Here is an 8,521-nt window from a genome sequence, read left to right as displayed (position 1 = left end):
CCAACCCAATTCTCATTCAAGTCAAGAAAAAGGCTCCCAGTGACATCAGTGGAAGTTTAATTAGGCTTTGAACCATAGAACATGTGGTCTACCATTTTTGCATGCAAATTCATGGTAATCCTGTAGCCAAAAAAGGCAACAGAAGAAAGCAGGCTCTTGCTAGCAAATGGAAAAGATGTAATCCCTTTAGAAATTTTGCATCCAAGAATAATGGTGTGTGTCAGCACTGTAGATATATGCTGAACCAGCCAAAATGATTCAGAATGGCTGGCAAAAGGGAAGTGTTAGTCACTAAAACATCAAGAAGTTAATGTTGGCATGTTATAAGTACATCAAGGAGGAATGGAAACCATCTAGAGAAGAGGATGATGCAGCTGAGACACAGCAGAGGAGGGGATGGAAGGAAATGAAGTTAATCAGATAATGAAGAAGAGCAGTCTGAACCCTACAGAACTGCAAGCAACATGAAGAAACCACTGGTTGTGTGACAAGGACAATCTTTCAAACAAGGATGCATATTATTTCATGTAACAATGCCCCTTGATAAGTGTGATTCTCAACTGGGGTGTTGTAGCACTCTAGGGTGCCTTGAGATCCATTCAAGGGCACCGTAAGGTGTTACACAATGTTAGCTCTGTGTGCAAACACGATTCATATGATAAACTCAGAGATTTCAGACAGGAATCTGTGTTAAAACACTCTGCCCTGTTGTGCTATGTCTGAGTTCCTTGAAACAGAAGAATATTTTTCTATTATTTTTCTGTAGTAAAAAAACAGTGAAAACAAAGAGCTGACATTTTCCAAGGGGGCCCTCACACCTAAAAAGGTTAAGAACAACAGCCCTAGATGGATTATTATCTGTGGAAATTGAATCTGGGATTTCTGGATCTAAAAGCATGAGCTTCTACAGCTTGACCTAAAAGAACAGACCTGGTAGCTTTATGCCTTAATTCTGTATATCTTAGTAGCAAATAACATGTGGTGATATTTGCACACAACATTGGTTTATTTTCCGCCTTCCAGGGTGAGCTCAGCAGGAGGCCAGTGCACCACTTAGGTCCCATTCAGCTTGGTTTTGATGTATGCGCTGCCCACATTATCCCACCCCCTGGTACACGGGTAAATTTTCAGCAACTAGGCACCTCTACTGTATAAAGAAAACACACTCTGGATGCTGACGTCTGTTCTTTCTATGTTGCTGATGCATATTATCCAGTCCCTACTGGGAGTGACCTAAAGTAACCTATAGGCCTGGATTTTCTTGGACTGTTCCAGATTTTGGAGGCCCCAGGACTTGCTGAAATGGACCTTTTAACCAAAATTCGAAGAATTCATCCTGGACTGAAGCCAGGTAGGAATTTTCTGGGCCTGATGAGAGGATGCAGTATGTTATTGCCTTCTGCTGCTGGATGACAGCTCTACAACTTAGGCTACAAGCTGACCTTGACAGGTTGCAACGGTGGGCGGATGAGAATAGGATGGGGTTTAACACTGATAAGTGCAAGGTGTTGCACATGGGGAGGAAGAACCGGCACCACACTTACAGGTTGGGGAACTCCCCTCTTGCCAGCACGGAGACGGAAAAGGATCTTGGAGTCGTCATTGACTCCACGATGAACTGGGTTGGGAGGCAGCCATATTCCTAAATGCTGTGCCCAGGCCATTGCGTCCAGGAATGGATAGAGGGCTCTTTAATTTGGGATGTTCTCACTTAAAGATCAAATTGGGGGAGTACTCAAAACAACCATCCTTGATCTTCAGTACGATGACGACTGTGCCATCCTTGTGCACGTTAAAGAAAACCTCCAGACCATGCTGGAACTCAAAATCTGCAGAAATGTACTGGACTTTGGGCCTCTCTCTCAACATTGAGAAGACTAAATTGTTCTCTATCAGCCTGCCCTGGGCCATGAATGTGACCCCCCTTCCCAAATTACCATTGACAGAAAGACCCTGGAGGTAATTGAGCATTTCCCTTATCTCTGTAGCCAGCTTTCGCAGAGTGAACATGGATGAGTAGATCCAGCACAGGATCCAGTGCACAAGTGCTGCCTTTGGGAATTACTTTGGCATGTCTTTATTGATTGCAGTCCCTGGAAAGACACCAAGATCTAGGCCCACAATGCAGTCATACTTTCCTTTCTGAATGGGAAAGGTGGCTGACCTACGATTGTCATCTCAAGAGCCTGGAGAGGTATCACCAATGATGCCTCCAGAAAATCCTCCACATGAAATGGGAATATCACCCACAAATGCCAGCCTCCTTGATGAAGTAAAATGTTACCAGCATTGAGCTGGTGATCCTCAAGAACCAGCTTTGCTGGACCAGACATTGTGTGCAGATGCCCGATTTTCAACTCCCAAAACAAGAACTGTATTCCCAGCTTAGTTTTATAATGGCCTGAGTAAATTTTAGCAATGATCTGAGATCTAATGGTGGCCAAAGAAACACTACACGGACACAATGGAAGCATACCTCAAGAAAATGGATGCTGAAATCAAGAGCTGGGAGAAGCTGGCATCTAACTGAATCCAATGATGCAGCAATCTCAACCAAGCGGCAGCCCATTTTGAGGTAAGGCATCTTGCCCTCGAAGCAGAGAAGAGAGCAGAGGAAGGAAAAAGAAAGGAATCCCAGCCTACAGCCTACTCTCCCCTGCAGAAAGACCTGCAACCACCCCTGCAGGTGGATCAGTAACTCAAGGATCGGACCCTTAAGTCATCTCCATGAGCTGTGGTAGAGATCATCCTCTAATAAAGGGATCACTGCTGACGATGACATGCCCAGGCCAAGGACACTGCTGTATGAATTTGGGTGTAGTGCTGCATGAATATGGCTCTGCTGCTTCCCAGGGCATGTCATATACCCCTCAAGATAAACTACTTCTGTTTCTGGAGGTCTATAAAGCAAATCCATCCCAGGAAATGTTCAAGAGTAGTTTGGACAGGCACTTGGGATGTTTTAGTCATGGATGATCCTGCCTTGAGCAGGAGGCTGGACTAGGGGACCTTGCGAGGGTGTTGGGCTGTGCTCTGAAGGTTGATCACTTTTGACTAACCTGTAGAACAGACATATACTGTCATGACTGGGACTTCATAAGATTTCTCTTTAATAGTCTAGGTCTGGGAATATGTAAAAAGGAAACAGGCCAGGCAACAACACAATAGTAATGAATGGAAATAAAATCCCCTTTAGTTACTCATCTTCTTATATATTTTTTTCTATAATGGAAGGGCTGGGGGAGGAAGAGGTGCAGCTAGAGGAGGGGACCACCCCCACAGCCTCAATAAAATAATTTATCCAAGGAATAAATTTATGGATTTTCTAAGCACTTGGAGGAGAAGAAGGTGATTAGGAACAGTTAGCATGGATTCATAGTTTCATAGTTTCTAGGGTCAGAAGGGCCCTGAGCAGATCATCGAGTCCGACCCCCTGCCATGGCAGGAAAGAGCACTGGGGTCAAACGACCCCAGCAAGGTGTTCATCCAGCTTCCTCTTAAAGACCCCCAGGGCAGGAGCCAGCACCACTTCTCTTGGAAGTTGGTTCCAGATCCTAGCCGCCCTGACCGTGAAGTCGCGCTTCCTGATATCTAGCCTAAATCTCCCCTCTGCCAGCTCGTGACCGTTATTCCTGGTCACTCCTGGCAGTGCTCGGGGGAACAGGGACTTCACCAGTGCCTGCTGGTCCCCTCTGACCAGTCTGTAAACAGCCACTAGATCCCCCCTCAGCCTTCTCTTGTGGAGGCTGAACAGGTTCAGGTCCCGTCGCCTCTCCTAGGGCCAGTGGCCTCCTCCGGACCCTCTCCATGTTGTCCACATCCCTCCTGAAGTGCAGCGCCCAGAACTGGATGCAGTACTCCAGTTGCGGCCTGACCAGTGCCGCATAGAAGGGCGGGATCACCTCCCTGAACCTGCTCGAGATGCATCTGTGGATGCACGACAAGGTGCGGTTGGCCTTCCTGACCGCGTCCCCACACTGCCGGCCCATGTTCATCTTGGCATCAATGATGACTCCAAGATCCTTTTCTGCCTCTGCCCTGATGAGAAGGGAGTTCCCCAGCCTGTAGGTATGGTGCTGGTTCTTCCTCCCCAGGTGCAGCACCTTGCACTTGTTGGTGTTGAATCCCATCCTGTTCTCGTCTGTCCACCCCTGTAACCTGTCTAGGTCCGGTTGCAGCCTATTCCTCCCTTCTAGTGTGCCCTCATCCCCCCACATCTTAGTGTCATCAGCAAATTTGAACAGGTGCTTTTTACCCCCTTGTCCAAGTCACTGATGAAGATGTTGAACAGTGTGGGCCTGAGGACCAAGCCCTGTGGGACCCCACTGCCCACATCCCTCCAGGTCGAAAATGACCCGTCCGCCACCACTCTCTGGGTGCGGCCCTCCGGCCAGTTGGCGACACATCTGGCTGTGTGGGTGTCAACACCACAGTCCCCCAGTTTCTTAATGAGAACGGGGTGAGAGACAGTGTCGAAGGCCTTCTGAAAGTGCAGGAAGACGATGTCCACTGCTACCCCTGCATCTAAGGATGTGGTGACCTGGTCGTAGAAGGCCACCAGGTTGGTCTGACAGGACCTGCTGCTAATGAACCTGTGTTGACTGCCCTAAGCATAATCTCCCCTGCTGGCCCCTTGTGGACATGCGCCAGAATAATTTTTTCTAAAAGTTTGCCCAGGATTGAGGTAAGACTAACTGGCCTATAATTTCCCAGGTCCTCCTTCCTCCCCTTTTTGAAGATGGCCCTCTTCAAGTCCTCTGGACCCACACCGGAGCACCACGAGTGCTCGTACGGCCGTACCAAGGGTCCCGCAATGACCTCAGCCAATTCCCTCAGCACTTGGGGGTGGAGATCATCCAGACCAGTTGATTTGAATACATCCAGTCCCTCCAGAAGTTCCCTTACTAGTTCCTCACTAACCGTTGGCCTAAGTGCACCTCCCCTGGGGCCTGAGGGAGGTGGGGTGGCTGTTCTGGTCTGTGCTCGGGAAAACAGAGGCAAAGAATTCGTTAAATATGTTAGCTTTCTCGTCTGGTGTGATGACCAGATTTCCTAGCGTGTCTTGCAGGGGCCCCACATTACCCGGAACCTTCTTTTTGCCCCCTATGTATTTAAAAAAGGACTTCTGGTTGTCCTTGATCTGGGAAGCTAGTCCCAGTCCCATCTCCTCCTTGGCCTCCCTGGCTACCTCCTGCATCCCCGAGCAACCGCAGTGTAGTCCTCCCTGGTCATGGCCCCTCCCTGCCATTGGCTGTGTGCCTCCCTTTTAGCTAGGAGACACTCCCGAATGCTTTTGGTGAGCCATGGGGGCTTTTGCGCCCTCCTGCCCCCTTTGATTTGTGTTGGGATTACCTCCCTTTGGGCTTGGAGTATCATCTCCTTAAGGAGCGACCACTCTTCTTGGACACCTGGCTTCCCTCCCCTCCAGGACCTCAGCGCTTCCCTGACTATTCTCCTTACCTCATTGAAGTCAACCCTCCTGAAATATAGCGCTGCTGCCTTGCTGCAGGCCTTTGCCACCTTGCGCTGGATGGTGAATCCCAGCAGGCGATGATCGCTGTCACCCATGTGGTCGAGCACCCGCAGCCCCCTCACCAGTTCGTCGCCCGTGGCCAGCACCAGGTCCAACAAGGCGTCTCCCCCGGTGGGGCTGGGCACTTCCTGGGTTAGAGATGGAGGTCCTGCATTCTGGCTAGGAACCTACGTGAGCGGTCAGACCTGGCTGACTGCTCTTCCCAGCAGATGTCTGGAAAGTTCATGATGAACACGTCCTTTGACTTAACTACCTCCGTGAGCTGACTTAAGAATTCCTGGTCTAGCTCTTCCCCATGGTTGGGTGGTCTGTAGTAGACCCCCACTGTTAAGTCTCTTTTCCCTCAATTGCCTTGTATTCTAACCCAGAGCACCAGGGGCAAGTCATACCTGACCAACCTGATTGCTTAATATGATGAGATGACTGGCTCTGTGGATGCAGGAAGAGCAGTGGATGTGGTGTACCTTGACTTTGGCAAGGTTTTTGACACCATCTCCTACAGCATTCTCACAAGGACGCTAAGGTAGATGAATGGACTGGAAGGTGAATAGAAAACTGGGTGGATCATCAGGCTCAGAGGGCAGTAATCAATGGCTCAATGTCTAGCTGGCAGCTGGTATCAAATGAAGTGCCCCGGGGTCAGTTCTGGGGTCACATTTGTTCAGTATCTTCATCAGTGACCTGGAAGATGGGATGAACTGCACCCTCAGCACTGAAGGGGGATTGAATAGCAGCCTTCAACTCCCTGCAGGGTGGTTTCAAAGAGGATGGAGCTGGACTGTTCTCAGTGGTGGCAGATGACAGGACAAGGAGCAATGCGCTCAAGTTGCAGCAAGGGAAGTTGAGGTTAGATATTTAGGAAGGACTTCCTCGTGAGGAGGGTAGTAAAACACTGGAACAAGCTCCCCAGAGAGGTTGTGCAGTCTCCATCCTTGGAGGTGTTTTAAAATCTGGCTAGATCAAGCCTTGGCTGGGATGATGTAGTTGGGGATGGTCCTGGTTTGAGCAGGGGGTTGGACTAGATGTGACCTCCTGAGGTCCCTTCCAGCCCACATGATTGCAAAATGTGTGACATTAACTGTGGGGTGGGCTCCATTTTCACTCCTGAAATTCTCCTGACATTTTACCTACCACCTGGCTGGGCTTTTGGGGTTGGTAGCGTGAAGTAGCTGACCACCTTCTAGAGCTGTAGCAGATGTCTTGACTGCAAAGGCTACATTGTGGGGTTCTGCGGTGACCTAGCAACTAAAATCTCTGTAATGAGTCAGCTTCAAAAAAAAGAAAATAACATTAGAGAACAAATGACATTAGAACACAAACAGATTTTATATATATATTTTTGGCTCAGGAAATGGAAGAGGCAGAAGGCCTTTAAAAAATAGACTAAGTTCTCTGTGAGTGTAGGTTGTGAGAGGTCCATTCAACTCAATGGAGTTTCACAAGTCAATACTGACAGAGAAACAGCCAAAGCCAGGACTGCCGTAGTGACTGCAATGGAATATATTGCAATTAAAGACTTTTTTTTCTGCAAAAATCTAGTTGGTGTAATAAAAGATATCACCCCTACCATGAGTTGTGATTCTTTTTGCCTTTAGACCAATACAGAAACAACCTGGATACCTGATGCATGGAATATATTGGGATCCAACAAGGATGATGACTTCTTGCTCTGAACTGTAAACGGGAGACCCCCTCCCATGTTGGGAAAACAGATTGAGCTGGTGTTTCTCTTGCCCTCTCTGCCATCATCCTTGAAGGGAAAACTGTAGAGATGAGGCAGCTAAAGACAGGCCAGACCCAGTATATCTATTAAAAAGCATAATTTCCTTCTACCTGTCTTCTTTAGTCTGCAATCCTGTTAAGGCAGAGAATGGCTCTTTTCTGTGTCTGCACAGTACCTAGTACATTGGGTTCGTGCACTTGATTGAGGTCTCTGGGTGCCATAAAGCATATATATATGTCTTCTTCCCCATGTGAATAAGCTGGATAAAGCATTTTTTCTATGCTTGAGCATAAATTGCTATGTAGCATTACTGTGCATTGCTAAAATGTTGTTACATTTTCATTTCAAATACTGCTGCATTTCTGTAGTGGGGTGGGTAGAGCGATTACTGGATCTAAAATCTGCAGAGTACTTTCAGATATATACAAGAGGAGAATGAAGGGATCTAGGCAGAAAGCCCCCATTAATAATATCATAAAATAATCATAACTTCTCTTCAAGAAGCCCCATTTTTCTGTTTAATAATGTTAGAACTTATGAACTGGGAGAAGTGGGACTTAAAAAGATAATGACTGTTTTTGGTTTTCATCTGCTGCTTTTACATTATCTTGAAAATCATCTTGAAACTCCTCACATATCTGTTATGTGTTCCACGTTCCCATTTAATTGCTCTATTTAATGTATGATGCTATTGCATTCCAAAATAGGTAACCTGCTTGACAGAGTATATTTCTAAAATAATCAAGTTTGTTAATGTGATTAAGAGCAAAGTCATGTAATGTCTCTGCTACTAGATATTTAATTGAAGAGCACGCATTTAAACAGAGAGCTTCTCATGTGCCTCTTATTTTGGCAAAGTATGAAAAGAGAGATCATTTTAAATCCATCCAAAAATAGGAATGTTTATGGGAAAAGATCAGCTGCTATAAAATAAGAAAGAAACAGAACATGCAAAAAGTAAAAAAAAAAAAAAAAGAAGTCAATTCCAAGACATTCATTGCATGACTAATACAGTAAGGATCAATTTAGAATAGTCTAAAACTCAACCACAAGGATCCTATGTAATATCAGACTGTGAGGTTTAAATGATCATGCAATGACATGAGGGATAGCTTAAGATTAGTAGGATTTTAATTACATTGCTAAGTTTAGACATTTTAATGTGCTTAAAATAGTAGACTTGCTCCGTTCGATAACTGCATTATTTAGCCAGCTTTGAAAATGGGCTGTTTTTCTGTGTTGTTTATCTTCTAAGTTTTTTGCTT

The sequence above is a fragment of the Crocodylus siamensis genome, chromosome 2, assembly GCF_052110815.1.
Source record: "Crocodylus siamensis isolate JL-2025a chromosome 2, ASM5211081v1, whole genome shotgun sequence".
NCBI classification, from domain to species: Eukaryota; Metazoa; Chordata; order Crocodylia; family Crocodylidae; genus Crocodylus; species Crocodylus siamensis.
The sequence above is the reverse complement of the archived record's forward strand: the minus strand, read 5'-3'. Positions refer to the sequence as shown.